The 16,170-nt window shown below is 47.5% G+C and overlaps 1 non-coding gene across 1 annotated transcript; it reads left to right on the forward strand.

Moving 5' to 3' along the window:
- Positions 1-351: 351 nt before the first annotated feature.
- LOC144706239 (small nucleolar RNA R71) lies at positions 352-460 on the forward strand. The gene has a single exon (XR_013582209.1). It is a non-coding gene; the product is annotated as a small nucleolar RNA R71 (small nucleolar RNA).
- Positions 461-16,170: the final 15,710 nt, after the last annotated feature.

Here is a 16,170-nt window from a genome sequence, read left to right on the forward strand (position 1 = left end):
CTAAAACAGAGAGAGCAAATTTTAGCTTTAACGATGGGAGAGTTACCTAGAAAGACATTCTTCAAGGTGGAGGTGAGCTCCTCCAACTTCTGGTTGGTCTCCCTTAAGCCTGCTTGTAGCTCCACCTCCTTAGCATTGACGTGCAGAACTTCTGCTCTCTTGGGTTGCAGGTTTCTCCCATTTTGGCCTGCCCCAATCTCCTGCAGATCAATTTCTACAACTCTCTCTAAAATATCAAAAACTTCGTCCTCATATGCCGTATAAAATGTTCCCCCGGAGCCTAAGTTAACCTTATTTTTCATGAAATCTGATAAAGATTCATAGAAAATTTGAGCTAACTGACAGTGTTCAATTCCATGATGAGGGCATTTCCTCAGCAGGTCATTGAACCTCTCCCATGATTCACTAAAGGCCTCGCCCTCATGGGGATGGAAATTATGGATTTCTCGTTGATAAAAATTAGTTTTGGAGAGAGGATAAAATTTCTGCAGAAATTTTCCCTACATCTCTTCCCAAGAGTTGAAAGTAATTCCTAAATTACGATACCAGGAAAACGCTTTATCTATTAACGTCAAAGGAAAATATTTCATTTTAAGGATTTCTGTAGATAATCCTGGAAGGTTTTGAGATGAGCATCTAATGTGGAAATCATCAAGGAATTCTAGAGGGTTTTGAGCAGGTAACCCATTAAATTCAGGTAGAGAGTGTATCAACGCATTGTCATACCTGAACATGATACCCTCACCTATGTTCAGGTTCACATCCATTTGTCGTAGGCTTCAAGAGGGTGTTGACCTGTCCAACATGGTTCTCCTTCTCGCTTGCTGGTGGTGTCCTTCTTCTGCCATTGTTTCCTGCTGATTTTCAGGTTCTAAGACTGTAGATTCTGGAGTTGCGTCTCTTGTAACGTTCTCTACAGACTTCTCACCAGCCTTTGAACGTGTCTCTACCATAGAACTTCAGCAGAAAGTTAGAAAGACAGTAAGCTGAGGATTTTCAAGTCCTGCAGCTTTAGGAGAATGAATGGACAATACTGAAAAGACAAAAAAGAAAATACTGCTGTGATACCGAGCTCCCCAGCAACGGCGCCAGTTGATAAGCTCAAATTTCGGGTGTTTTTACTGGTTATTAATAAGTTAAATCGTGTGAGGATTGAGCTTATGCAAACTTATAACCTCACAGCCTTAGGGCAAGTAAGGGTCGATCCACAGGGAGCAGAGAAAACAGCAGAAAATTCTTTTCAGTTTACTGTAGATTATTAGTTCAAGATTTTTAATTTCAGCTTTAATGTTCAGTTAAACTAACCTCAGTTAAGTTCTACAAATTATTATTTGTAAAACTTAACTGAACAGAGCCGTCAGTAGAGAATTTCCTGCTGACGGTGTGCTCTTGCCCTTTGAGGCAAAGGGGCAAACACCTTGCGCGCAAGTGCGGTCTGTGCGCAGGTGAATGCTCATGCATGGGGTTGCTGCCCGTGCGCAAGTGCTGCCTGCGCGCGGATGGCTTCCTATGCGCAGCTGCTTATGCACAGTACGCTGCTGTGCACAGCCAGCTGCTGCGGGGTTGCTTGCGCGGCGCTGGATGGCTGGCGCGGCATTTACCCGCACGCGGCCCTTGGCGCGGCTGGCGGCGCGCGCCTCGTGCGTCTGGCGGTGCTGCGGCGCCTTGGCTGCGTCGCGCGGTGCTGCGCGGTGGCCTTGGCTGCGTGACATTGCTGTGCACGCCTTGGCTGCAGGAAGCTCGGCCTGCTGGCAACCTAAGCGGTGGCCTTGGTTGCTAGCTGCCTAGGCCCTCCTGTGGGAGTCAATTTCATAGAATTTGCTGAAGAACAGTTTAGGTTTTCAGAAAAACGAGAGGGAAAATCAATCTGAACAAACAAAGAACTCAAAGATCAAACTAGAAGATGAACAATCTCGTTTGGAACAATAGGGAGGTACCACTCAGCACCTTCCCCTCCAACCTCGATTGTCTTTGCAGGGAGAGGATGCACCAACTGAAAGTGAAACTCTCACACCACCTTGTGTCATGCCCTTCCGGCAAGATGACGATCGTCGTGCTCCAGCTACTCCTCAGCTTGCTTCTCTCCCAGCTCCAATGCTCATCAGCCTTGGAGGGTCTGCAGAAATCCTTCCTCTCCAAGCCCTAGCTTCCTTGAGAGAAATTCTGGACCACCGACAATGAGCCCTTAAGAGGCTATTTATAGGTTTCTCTTAAAACATGCTTAGTGGAGAAATTAGGGCTTCTTTCTTCTTGATTTTTCGCCAGCTCTTCTTGATCAAGTTCCTCTTTCTTTGGATCCTTAATCCATCTCTGTACTCATTAATCCAATATGTGAGATCTAATCCGCTTGATTCATAGAATCAAGTGGGGTTAGTAAGTTGGAGAACTAATGCATATGAATGACAACAAATATCGATTAAATGGATGCAATGAATACTTTTATGCTCAAGAACTCATTAATATTTGATGACATATTGAGAGTCATCAGCGGATAGTAATCGTCTCGATGATTCCTATCACGGAGTTGAGTGTGAATCTTTGGAGGAATCAGATAGTCTCGTTCGTCACGATTCTGATTTTGGCTTACGGATCTATCCTCGGGTTGTATAGGATCATCAAGGTTACAATGATTCCTATCAGGACTTCGAGATCTAGGATCAGATGGGTAATGGTCTTCGCGCTCACGGTGATGTCGATCCAGACCTCTATTCTCGAGTTTGTAAGTCCGTTCTCTCACCGCATCGATCAAATTGGTTAGACGGTTGTCCATATTGGTAATTTGTGTATTGACATCACGAAAACCGTTCTGGACAACGTCTAACAGACGATTGATTTTCCCACGTGAGGAAGTCAGTGGCATAGACGAGGACAACTCGTGGATGGGGACGGACACCTCATGGCCATCTTGGGGTTGGTCTATCATCGGAGCGGAGACTCATTTGCCTGAACGCAGATGCATGTAATGGGACTGACGAATGAAGACGTCTACGATGGCGGAAACGACTAGGCTGACAAGTTAGGCTCTGATACCAATTTGATGTTGGACAGCTAGGGAAAGGGGCGACTAAGGGGATGGACGGGATGACGATGGAAGGATGGGTCAAACAGGTTTGGAAGGAGGGATAAAACAGACCACAAAAATCCACACCAACCAATTCGGAGTTTAAAACCGATGAAATACTAGTGGTGCAGCTCCGATTCCTCGTTGAGGATGGGAGTAGTGTCTTCACCTACCACGACGATGCCGAAGCACCAAAATCAATACCCGAATTCACGTCACGAGAGAAACACTCGAAGAAAATTTTAGGAAAATCCAAGTCAAAATAAATCTGACGACGGTGGAGACTTCTCGAGGAATACTGGTCGGCGAACACTTTGACACCAAAGAGTTCAAGCGTATCTCAGCACCCTAGTGCGTGAAGAGGATCAGGAAAATTCTGACTCAGGCAAGACTAGGCAGTTCTGGGCGTTATGCGGCCCACTGGACGATGGGATATGGGCGTTCTGGGGTACCCCATGACCCTGGTGGAGAGTGAGACGGACGAGTGCAAACACGGGCGTGGCTGGGGAGGAGGCCTGGCCGGGCATTTTGGCAGCCCTTGGGCGACCTTATGCGAGTAGCTAGGGGTGGCCCTTAAGCGGCCCTAGGCAGGCGGCATGGGGTGGCCTGGGGTAGCCTTGGCAATCCCGGGTTGGGCGGCTTGGGTGGCCTTTGGGCGGCCCTGGTAGGGACTGCCTTGGGCGGCAGCCCTAGGCGGCCTGGGCGGCGACCTTGGGCGGCCTAGGGTGGGCTGTCCTAGGCAGCCTGGGGATGGTTTCCTTGGCGGCCTTAGGCGGTAGCACTGGGCGGCCTGGGCTGGCTGCCTTGGGCGGCCTTGGACGGCAGCCCTGTGCGGCCTGGGCAGCAGCCTAGGGTGGGCTGTCCTGGGCGGCTTGGGGTGGCGCCTTGGGCGGCAGCCCTAGGCGGCCTAGGGTGGTTACCTTGGGCGGCCTTGGGCCCTTGGGCGGCCAGGGTGGCGGCTCTGGGTAGCCGTGGGCGGCAACCCTGGGAGGGAGAGAGAGAGAGAGAGATAGAGAGAGAGAGAGAGAGAGAGAGAGAGAGAGAGAGAGAGAGAGAGAGAGAGAGATAGGGAGAGGACGACCGACGACACAAGGTGGCGGCGACAGTGATTACGGCGACGGAGCTAGGGTTGAGGGATAGGGAGGCTGGGCAGTCCTCCAAGAAGAGTTAAACAAAAACTAAATTCTTGAATAATGACTGCCTAAGTGTTTCTTGAAACAATGGCCTGTACATATAGGCCTTGGAGGAAAGAGAAAATACAACTTAAAGACAAGAAATTCAAGACGAGAAATTAAAGACGCATGACGTGCTTCATGTCACGCCAAGGGGCCGTTGTTAGTCTGCCATTGGCGACATGTCATGATGCGCGAAGGAGCGTGCATGCGTGGAGACGTGCGTAGCAGAGACAATTGCGGTGTGTCCGTGGCGGAGGTGTTGACGTCGGTTGACTGTGGCAGTGTGTACGTGGCAGAGACGTTGACTTCGGTTGATGGTGGTGCCGCGTCCGGTGTTGATGTGATGGCATCCACGCCACCACAACCTCTAAGGTATGCTTCCCAATCTTGCTGTAATAAATCTTGGACAGTTAAGTGGGGATCTGAACATGTGGTCTCAGGGAAATTCTCAAGGTATACAAAACAAGTCCTATTTGTTGACCAAGAATTTATGTGGCCCTTCCCAACCTTCGATTGAATAACCTCATTCATTTCTTGCAATACAGACATGAGATTTTGCATTCTTTTAGGCATCCTCTTGCCTATGTCATTCAAATCCCAGCTTCCAAATTTGACTCTAAGCAATCTAGTCCAAAGGGTATCTTTCATATGAAAATGCCAAGCTCTTTTCGTACGAAGACTTTTCATAATATCATCCAGGTTTTGAATCCCCCACCCATTTTCATTTTTAGGAAAACAAATAGTTTTCCAAGATGTCTAATGATGTTGTGTTTCGCCTCAACTATTCATCCATAAAACTGTGCAAAGATACTGTTAATTGATGTAAAAACATTTTGTGGTGGGTCATAAACTGGTAGAACATGAATGGGCATAATATTTTAAAAGAACTTTATCAATGTTAGTAGTCCTCTAGGGGGTTAAAGTTTAACCTACCATCATTCTAATTTCTGCCTAATATTCGTAAGATATCCATCAAAATAAATAGATTTAACTTGACCAGTGAAGATAGGACATCCTAAGTATGTAAATGGAAATGATCCCACATGAATACATGTATACTATTGAATTCTGGTCTTCTTATGAGTAGGTGTTTGATAACTTGCAAATTATAATGTTTAATTGATGTATATTACATTACATTTTGCGTTTTAATAGCCATATTTGCATATTATTATGTATAAATGGAGATAAATGACTTACACTTTGATTTTATTATTGTTTCAAATTTTGTAGTTTATTTACGTGGTATATAACCTTAGTGCATTGAATAAATATTTTTTATAGGGCATACAATAACTGGCTAGAGGTTGGTAATGACTTTACTAATTTTCAAGATTTTTTACCGTATTTTTTTATATTGTTTGGACCATTATTTAGCAAACAAATGATTTGACAAATTTAAAGAATATATGATGTGAAACGACGACGGCCGGGATCGATCGGCGTGTTTCACGTCACAGGGTTATGATGCGAATGTATGGGATGTAAGCCGAATGATGAGAAAATACGAATGAGCAGATAAGGACTTGACGGATAACGACGTCGGCCGTACCGATCAATGAGAGACGAGTGATCCTAAGATCAAACTCCCAATGACCCGCTGGACCTACTAGACGTCTACTAGGTGAGGGGCATCTAACAGCCCTAGAGCGTTCGGCGTCCAAGTCGGATGACAGTCCGTCTACCACAAGAATCCCTATGCTCGACAAGGTGGCTAGTCCTATCCGATGATGTTCAAGAATATCACGGTAGCGGACGCGATAGGGGAAGACGAGACTGTCGAAGATAATAATACTGGAGTTTATAGAGGGGAGACGAGACTGACCTTTGTATCGCTTAGTCCAAGGCATCCAAATCGTCGAGCTGATGCTTAGTGTCGGGTCGTGCGGACGAGTGTCGTTGGCGAGAACAAAACCGGGTGCGGACGGTGCGGTCGTAACTACCAGCAGAGAGCTGAGTCCACGGGTGGCGTGCAACAAAAGTCGGAGCAGAGGGCGCACAAGGCGCGCGCTTGGCTGGCGCACGGCGTAGTCGTGTGGGCGGGCAAGACAGCGAACCAAGTATCGTGGGAATAGTCGTGGGGGAGGGGCAGAAAACCAAGTAAACGGTTATGGCGAAGAGGGTTGGAAGCAAGAAATCAAGAAAGATGAGGGCGAAGGGGAGAACGAAGGGGAATCAAGGAGATATGGTGAGATCAAGAAATCAAGAAATCAAGAAATCATGAAATCAAGAATTCAAGAAATCAAGAAATCAAGAAATCAAGGGGAAAGAAAGTGGGCGATCAAGAAAGACAAGAGGATGCGGTTGGGAATCAAGAAACGATGGGGAAAGGAGGGTGGGCGATCAAGAAAGGCAAGACGAGGCGGTTGGGAATCAAGAAACGATGGGGAAAGGAGGAAAGAGGGGAAATTCAAGAAATGTGGGAGGGTGTTCAAGAACGGTGGTGGAGTGGATCAAGAACGAAGAGAAGGGGGGGTATGGATCAGGAATGGTGGACGGGTGGAAAAAAGGTACCAAGAAATGGCTTTCTTGAATTGTAACAACCAAGAACCCTCCAAGAAAGAGGAGTTCTTGATGGATCTGGGGTGTGCTCCCTCGGCGGAGCAGATTTCCCAAGTTGATGACGTGTCGGCGATGCTTCTTGAATCTCCCAAGACCCCCGGAGTAATCTCGACGAAGGCTTCTTTCGATTCTTGATGGCGGCGACTTCTTGAAACTCTTTCCTCGCACCGGAGTGATCTCGACGGCGCGCTTTATCCCGTCTCCCTCGGAAGTATCTCGACGGGAGAGACGTGGGTTCTACCCACGGAGTGATCTCGACGTGGTGGGGCTAGCCAAACCCCTACACTACTCTACGATAGGGGAGACGAATTGTGAATAAACTTTTCAACAATGACTCCAAGGTGTTCTGGGCATGCCATCCCCTTATATAGTGAGGATGGGTGCCAAGTGAACGTGGAGAGGATGAACCATCGCGAGACGTGGTTCGCCTCCCTTACAAATTCAAAATACAACATAAAAGTAAAAATGATTTAGGACGGGGCCCAACAACATTGGCCCAGTCCACGAATCCAAAAATACAAACACACATGAAAATGAGCATAAGTAAAAGATAAAAGTTCTTACGCTGGGTACTTAAACCCCGGGTGGCGGCGCCGGCGCGAGCTGCTCAGCGTGGCTGATGACATCCCATCACGCCATCCTCAAGATGGTTCTTTGTCATCGTGGCGTCGTCCTCGAGATGGTCCTCCATCATCCTCCCGAGGTGGGAGGAGCTCGACCGCGAGCAAAGCTCAGCAAGGTCTTCAAGTGGAGGCAGCAGGTCCGGTCGAAGTCGGCGGTCGTCCTCGGAGATCCACGTGTCATCGGATGATGGTCGCCTGCCAATGGACTAGGAAAGAACGCCAACTCGCTCCCCTCAGCGTGAATTACCTCCTGCAGTATCGTTCTATCGCGCCTTGCCGCATAAGGAGGGAAACGGAGAAGGAGTGGGTTTGCTCTCACTTTCACTACTATTAAGGCTCAATTGGCTGTGAGGCTCGATGATGGGTGGCGAAGGCTGGTATCGGGATAAGCCACTGACGTTAAACGTCGAACTAATCCCCCAATTTGGCGGGATGCTCACGACATAGGCGTTATCGCGTTGATCTGTTGGGCAATCGGGAAAGGCCCGGCGCTACGAGCATGGAGCAGTAGCGACCCCAGGAGAGAACCTCTCGGCCTCAATCTGACCAGGACCAGTTCTCCCTCAGAGAAACGACATGGACCTCGACCCTTACCCGCTGATGCCTTATACTGCTCATTCATGGATGCAATGTAAAAAAAACAAATGGATGCAATGATGCATGTTCTACTACTTAATGCATGTACGAAGAACGGAATCCAAACAGTTAGTATGATTACCTACATGAATGATATCTAGTGTCCATGAAGTAATTGACCATAGTTTAGTTTCAAACAATGCCAAACTAGTACGGTTCACCATTGGGCAAACAGTGAACTTGATCCATGCGAGGTAAACATCCTAGTATGTGGGGGGTATAGACCCACGGTGGACTGCAGTACATTCCTTGGAATGTAATATAAATCCAGTGCAAATTTAAAAATAATAGAAATCGCGTTGAGGGGTGAGTTGTTTGGACGCGTGTGAAGAAGAGCCCCAGAGGCTGCGGGATAGCGAAAGGACGAAGGAATGGTGAAGGCGGTGGTGGATCTGGCAACGGGGCGGGTCGGTGGGCTCCCGATAGTACCTCTAGAATGAGTCTCCTTTCATTATATTGTGACGTTCGACGGTCGGATGACATATCGACGGGATAACCGTGAAGGTGCATCATGTGTTGGGCTAAGGTAATGAATGGAGTCACTAGATGTATCTTTCTAGTGGGTGCATTGTCTCGACATCTCCTATCAATGTCATCATGCTGATGATGGGCACACTTGGTTTGCCTAGCATGTTGTGAGCTAAGTGGTTCCCCAGATTCTTTTGCACTTGACACTAGTGGAGGGGGCTGTCCATAGTGAGCAGGTGACATGTATGAATCACATGATGCCAGCTTGGTCGGTTGTCTTGAATGGTGTGCAAGGGGCTCGTGTGCCGCACAACTCAATGAGGGTGCAAACGGTAAGTAGGATGACTGTGGTATATGAGGTGGGTAGGGGTTCGGCCTCCTTGGTGGTGCTCGAGATGGTGCTAGAGGCTCCTGGTATTGGCCAAGTGCGGGTACGTGCGTCGACCCGTAATAGTGCGGGTGGGCAGAACTACCACCATATGTGGCTGCCTCCGGGCGACGAGTAGTGCGGTGATACCGTGGAGAGTTCGGTACCGGTATCTGATTAGGGTTGTTGGCCATCTCGTGAGGATGCCCCGGTCATCATGATGCCGAGAACTCTGGTTCTCATGCGGGCAGTAGTTCCTATCCGTGGATAGGAACGGCCGTCGAGTAATAGTGTGCAGGATACTCATTCCGAGGGGTGGGAGTTTTTCGCCGTTCTCCGTAGTAGTGCTCCCAGTCTTCTCGTAGGTGGTAGCAAGGTGGAGGCGCCTCAGGATCCCGGGGTCGTCCATGGTAGTAATGAGGATGTACATCCCCATGATAACCTACATGAGAGAGTACCTCCTCTCGGAGTGGATAACTCGCATCGTGATAGTACGGAGGACTATCTCGGGATTGACATCTATAGCTTTCAGGTTGGCTGTATTGGTCTGATCGATCCTCGTAGTAAATATCTCGGTGAGGTGCCGGTTGATAGGGTGGCCGCTCCTCTGGGTATCCGGTAGGATGCGGTCGTCTCGGTGGCAACGGGAGTGTGCTGGATAAGCACGCACCGGTGAGGAGTATGCCGTGGGCCTCCTTGGTCGAGACAAATTGTCGGGTATAATCCCAACTGGGGCGGCCATAATCCACTGTGTATCTCGGCGCCACTCGAGGTGGTGCCGGGGCCTCCTCGTATGGGTCCCGGGCATGAGTGGGTGCAGCCCGATAGTGTGGCCGGTAAGCGGAACTGTCGCCATAAGTGGTGACGTCCGATCGACGTGTGACAGGTGGTGACCGTGGGCTACCCGGGCGGGAAGAATAGTGCGATGCATCTCGCACCGGTATGCGGTTGGGGTTGAGCACCCCGTCCTCTGGGTAGTCGTGACGCCAAGAACCTCTAGTCTCGGGTGGATAGTAGTTCCTATCCGGACGATAGGAACGGTCGTCATAGTAGCGGGGTGCTGGCCTATCCTCCCGTGGTGGGGATCTCCGCCTGTCTTTGCGGTCGTACTCCCCTGGCGGGGATCCTCGTCGGTCGTCGCGGTGATACTCCCGAGGAGGGGATCGTCGGCGGTCATCACGGTCATACTCCCATTCGTCAGCTTGTTGGTATCGAGGAGGTGGGACCTCGGGGCCTCGAGGTCGGTACTCCGGGGCAGAATGCTCCTGCATGGGAGCTTTTCCCGGTCGTCGGGAAACATCTCGAGCCAAGGGCTCGTCATAGGCCTCGTCTACCGGTGCCCTACGAGTAGGGATGGCGGTAGAAGATCTCCGGTATTCGGATGCTTGAGGTGATCGTGTATGAACCATCCTATGGTCAACCATTCATGGCCTAAAAAATGCCTAGGGGTATGCGCGTGATGGATGAAATGTTATGACGTGTGAAATGCCGATGAACCAATAGGATGTGCACAATATGATGTAAATGATTTTCAAAATAGTGTTTTATTGGCTCGTTGTGCCATCTCAATGCGCGATGCAATAATGAGCAAATCATTGATTCAAATAGAACTACGTGGCGCGGGCGGCGAGGAAAAAGGTAAATTTTGTCTTTTGATTGATTCGATTTTTCATGAAATAAATGCACGCGGAGAATCGATCTCCACATGCATTTATGAAACAAGAATATTTCGCGTGTTTAACACACGCGGAATTGATTTGTCGCATGCATTAATTGCACGCAGCCTTTGATTCCACGTACATCAAATAATCGATAAGCTTACCTTATTTTATATTTTATTTTATTCAAACATAAATAGATGCGTTGATATGGCACTATGCAAGCCGTTAAAATGCAGCATAATTTCATGATGATTGTGGCTTGTGGAAGCGCGCAAAGACATGTCAGAATGTAGTCCAAGGATGGAGAAAACGAAAAAAAGCATCAACCAATAAAAAAATGACACTTTTTAGCTGTGGAAGAGAGATAAAATGATCCAACGGTTGAGATTAAACACCAGTGAATCTGCGATATCTTGAGACCTAGCCGTCTGATTGCACCCAGTTTTGAGGGCATGTTTGTTTTTTCCCCCTCCAGAATCCATACAGTGGGATTCTTAAATAGAGGTCGGGAAGAAGGGGAAAATCACTTTTTGAAGCTCTCTCCAAGGACTTGGTCAGGAAGGAAAATTGTGTTGCTCTGGAGGTCGACAGATCCTGATTCATCATTGAAAGTTTTAAGTTTTTAATTTGCTTTTTGAATTTCTTCTTGAAATATTCTACAACACCATGGCATGGGCGAAATGTACATGCCATTGAGGTTAATTTGAAATGAAATTAGCATTGGATTTTGATTTTCATTAAAGATCTGATTGTTAATAATTAGTTCTACATTGATTCTTATCCCACTTTGCATCATTGATCTTTAAATTAGGGTCCAATTGCTTCTCTAATCCATTTTTCCCCAACGTTTTCTACTTTCTCTCTCTAGGTTAGATAACCTGTTTTCTCTCCCTATATTTCAAAATCGTTTGTTGGAAAATTCAATTCAATGCATAAAAAACCTAAATCCAAACATTCGTCCATCTTCAAGTCCTATTTCAAAATTCCCTCTCTTGATCATGAATTCCCAATTTTAATATGAAATAAATTGTCTTAAAAAATTATATTGATTGGGAAATTGGTAATCGGAATTCATCTCAATTTGTAATCAAAATAATCCTATCTTGAGTATCTTGACCAAAAACATTAAGATCAAAATTAAGTCTCTACTTAATTTTGGTTAATTACAACATAATAAAGGTGTATTAAATGCAAAATTTGTTCATTTTTTAATCAATGGAACTGAAATAGGATAAAAATTATTTCTTAGTGTCGTGCTGTGGTTCGACTCCTTGATTGCTCTATACTTAGTATTTAGTGATTAAGGATATTATAAATTTATTGCATAAGTCTAAAAAACCAAACAACAACAAATTTACAGACCAATTTTATGCTTATCAGTGTGTTTGCAGACTTGTAAAATACATTTTTTTTTTACCTGACACCATTTCATAACGCATTCTCTAGTAGTTTCATTAGGTTCTTGAAGGAATGTTTCTTCCCATTTAGAAATTAAATTGTATCATCTGCAACAAAACTATGTGATATAATTAAAGCTCCAGGTTAAGTAAAAGAAATACCTACAAGCCTATTAGAAATACAGTTCTTTATATTTCTGCAAAGTATTTCCTCTTAAAAAATGAATAAGCTGGGAGGGATCTGATCTCCTTGTCTAAGGCCTCAAGATGCCAGGAAGAATGGGGAATAATTTTGACGTAGGACGACTACGGGATAGGCGAGGAAGGGCGGGAAGACAGGACTATGGGTAGGATAGGTGTGAGGGATAAAATAATACACAAAAATTCACGGTAGGTTTCGGACTGTAAAACCGATGAAAATCTGGTGGTGCAGCTCCGACCCTTATCGAGGGCGGGATACTGTCTTCCCCCACCGCGACGATGCCTAAGCACCGAAATCAATACGTCGAATTCGCGTCGCACAGAAACACTCGAGAGGTAGGTTGGCCAAGCAGAGAATCCAAACCAATTCAGATTCCGACGGCGGTGGAAACTTCCCGAGAAAACACTAGACGGAGAACATGTCGACACCAAAGAGTTCAGGCGTACCTCAGCACCGCAGAGCGTGAAGAGGTTGCGGGAAATTCTGAACGTCACGAGGCCGGGCAAATCCGAGCGTTGAGCGGCCCACTGGACGAGGACGAGGCTGGACGTTCCGGGCGTTGAACGGCCCTGGTTAAGGGCGGTTGTCGTGGGCGCAGCGTCAAGCGTGGGCGCACACCGTCAGGACAAGGAAAGCCGGAGTGCGCCCTCGGGCGGCCCTGGCGAAGGCTGTCGGGGCAGGCGCGGGCGGCGTGCGGACGGCGTGGGCGCACGCAGGCAGCGCTGGCGGCGACGCGCGCGGGCGCGAGGGTGGCGCGGGAGGCGTGCGGGCGAAGCGCGGGCGGGGCGCCGGCGATGCAGGAAATAAAGATAGAGGTAGAGATAAAGAAAGAGATCAAGATAGAGATAGAATAGATATAAAGATAGAGATAGAGATAGAGATAGAGGTAGAGATAGAGATAGAGATAGAGATACTGATGCAGGACGGACGTTGTCGACGCCCTGCGGTGGGAGCGTGGTCCGTTCATCCTTCTCTGAGGACAGTGATCTTGGACCGCACGTCCCGCTCTAGGTGGGGGTGTCCCAGAAGGTCCTGGGCGGGTCCTCAATTCGTTGGGATTGAAGGGTGTCTCTATCTTCACGTCGTCGACGCTCCACGGATAGTCGTCGAGGCGCTAGTGGGCCCGACTACTGGGGGGCGAGAACGACGGCGAACAGAGTAGTGACGGCGGCGACGGCGTAGGCGAGCAGCGGCAGTGGTGTCAAGCTGTGGCGGCGGCTACGGCAGCGACGTCGAGCGGCGGCGGCATCGAGCGTTGGCGGCGGCGGCGGCGACGGCGGCGACGGCCGTAGTGGGCCACGGTTGGGCCATGGCTGGGCTACGGTCTGGGCCGGTGCTGGGCCGCGATCGGGGATGAAGGCTGGGCCACGGCTAGGGCCGCAGTTGGGCCGTGGCTTGAGCCGTAGCTGGGCCGTGACCCGATCAAGGCCGCGGTTCTGGGCCACGAGCCAGGGAGGCCTGGTCCATAGGCCTACTGGGCCAGCGGCGACGACGGCCCACTAAGATAACCCAATAAGGGCTTTAGGGCTGACGTGGCTGCCTTGGGAAGCGGGCCCAGCATCCAAAGAAGCGACGCCTCAGGATGCGTGCATGGGCGGCTAGGCAGCTGGCGCCTCGGGGAGCGAGGTTGCGCCGCATCGGGGCGCGGATTTACGGCACCTCGGGGCGCGGTTTCGGCAGCTGGGCCTGGTGGGGCTAGCCTGCAATAGCCGGCCCATTAGGGCGAATGGCCCATTGGGCCGGTCGGGTGGGCCTGGGCGTGCGGTGGCGCGGCCTGGCTCAACGACTGGCGCGCGCGCGCAGGCGACGCGCGGGCGGCACGGGCGAGGCGCACGCGGGTGGTACGACAAGGCACGGCGCGGACGGCGCGCGAGACGCGCGCAACTGGGTTTCGCACGGCGACGCGGTGAGGCGCGCCGCAGTGGCTTCGGCGCGACCGCCCGGCGGCTCGGCGCACGCGCGTGGCGCGCAGCGATGCCGCTGTCGCGGCGACGCGCGCATACAGTGGCGGTCGGGCTGCGCAGGGCGCGCGCCGACGGGCGCGGGTGCGCGAGGCGGCGAGGCGGGCCGGCGCAGCAGAGCCTTCTTCTTCTACGTCTCTCTGACCTCTCTTCTTCTTCCAAAAATTTGTTTGCTCAAAGGGAAAAATCTATCTTTCTATTACATAGGGTTCTTTATATAGGATCCGTGAGAAAAATAAGGGGAAAACACTTATCCTAAAAGATGAAAATTTTATCCTAACCTAAGAAAAAAAATACCTTTATAACTTGAGGGCTACGCCATCAGATACAGATAGAGATAGATATGGAGATAGATATAGAGATAGATATAGAGATACAGATAGAGATAGACATAAAGATAAACTTATAGACACAAATAGTAATAAAGATAGAGATAGAGTTAGAGATAGAGATAGAGATAGAGATAGAGATAGAGGTAGAGATAGAGATAGAGATAGATATAGAGACGGAGATAGAGATAGAGATAGAGATAGAGATAGAGATAGAGATAGAGATAGAGATAGAGATAGAGATAGAGATAGAGATAGATATAGATATAGAGACAAAGATAGAGATAGATTTAGAGATAGAGATAGAGATAGAGATAGAGATAGGGATAGAGATAGACAGGGCTAGAGTTAGAAATAGAGAAAGAGATATAGATAGAGATAGAGATCGAGATAGAGATAGAAATAAAGATAGACATGTAGACACAAATAGTAATAGAGATAGAGAGATAGAGATAGAGGTACAGATAGAGATAGAAATAGAGATATAGATTAAGATCTAGACAGAGATAGAGATAAAGAAAGAGATCGAGAAAGAGATATAGATAAATATAAAGATAGAGATAAAGATAGAGATAGAGATAGAGGTAGAGATAGAGGTAGAGATAGAGATAGAGATAGTGATAGAGACAGAGATAGAGAGAAACATGGAGATAGATATAGAGATAGAGATAGAGATACAGATAGAGATAGAGATAGAGATAGATATAGAGATAGAGATAAAGATAGAGATAGAGATAGAGATAGAGATAGAGATAGAGATAGAGATAGAGATGGAGATAGAAATACAGATAGAGGTAGAGATAGAGATAGAGATAGAGATATAGACAGAGATAGAGATGGATATAGAGCTAGATCTAGAGATAGAGATAGAGATAGATCTAGTGATAGAGATAGAGACAGCGATAGAGATAGAGATAGAGATAAAGACAGAGATAGAGATAGAGATAGAGATAGAGATAGAGATAAAGATAGAGATAGAGGTAGAGATAGAGATATAGATAGAGATAGAGACAGAGATAGAGATAGAGATAGAGATAGAGATAGAGATAGAGATAGAGATAGAGATAGAGATATAGATAAAGATAGAGATATAGATAGAGATAGAGATAGAGATTGAGATAAGATAGAACTAAAGATAGACATGTAGACACAAATAGTAATAGAGATATAGATAGAGATAGAGGTAGAAATAGTGATATAGATTAAGATAGTGATAGAGACAAAGAAAGAGATGGAGATAGAGATAGAGATAGATATAAAGATAGAGATAAAGATATAGATAGAGATAGAGATAGAGGTAGAGATAGAGATAGAGATAGAGATAGAGATAGAGATAGAGATATTGACAGAGATAGAGATAGATATGGAGATAGATTTAGAGATAGAGATAGAGATACAGATATAGATAGAAATAAAGATAGACATATCGACACAAATAGTAATATAGATAAATATAGAGATAGAGATAGAGGTAGAGATAGAGATAGAGATAGAGGCAGAGATAGAGATAGATATAGAAATAGATAAAGATATAGAGATAGAGATACAGATAGAGATGGAAATAAAGATAGACATATAGACACAAATAGTAATGGGTTAGTAGCACGATATATCCCAAACCATGTCCAAAGTCTGCGAGTTAACTTTAGCTTTTTTTTGGCACGGTATATCCCAAACGTACTAAGTCGTCTGGGATATATCCCGGTGATGATGTGGAGAGAGGGAGAG

Source organism: Wolffia australiana, chromosome 7 (assembly GCF_029677425.1).
Source record: "Wolffia australiana isolate 7733 chromosome 7, ASM2967742v1".
In the NCBI taxonomy this organism is placed as follows: domain Eukaryota; kingdom Viridiplantae; phylum Streptophyta; class Magnoliopsida; order Alismatales; family Araceae; genus Wolffia; species Wolffia australiana.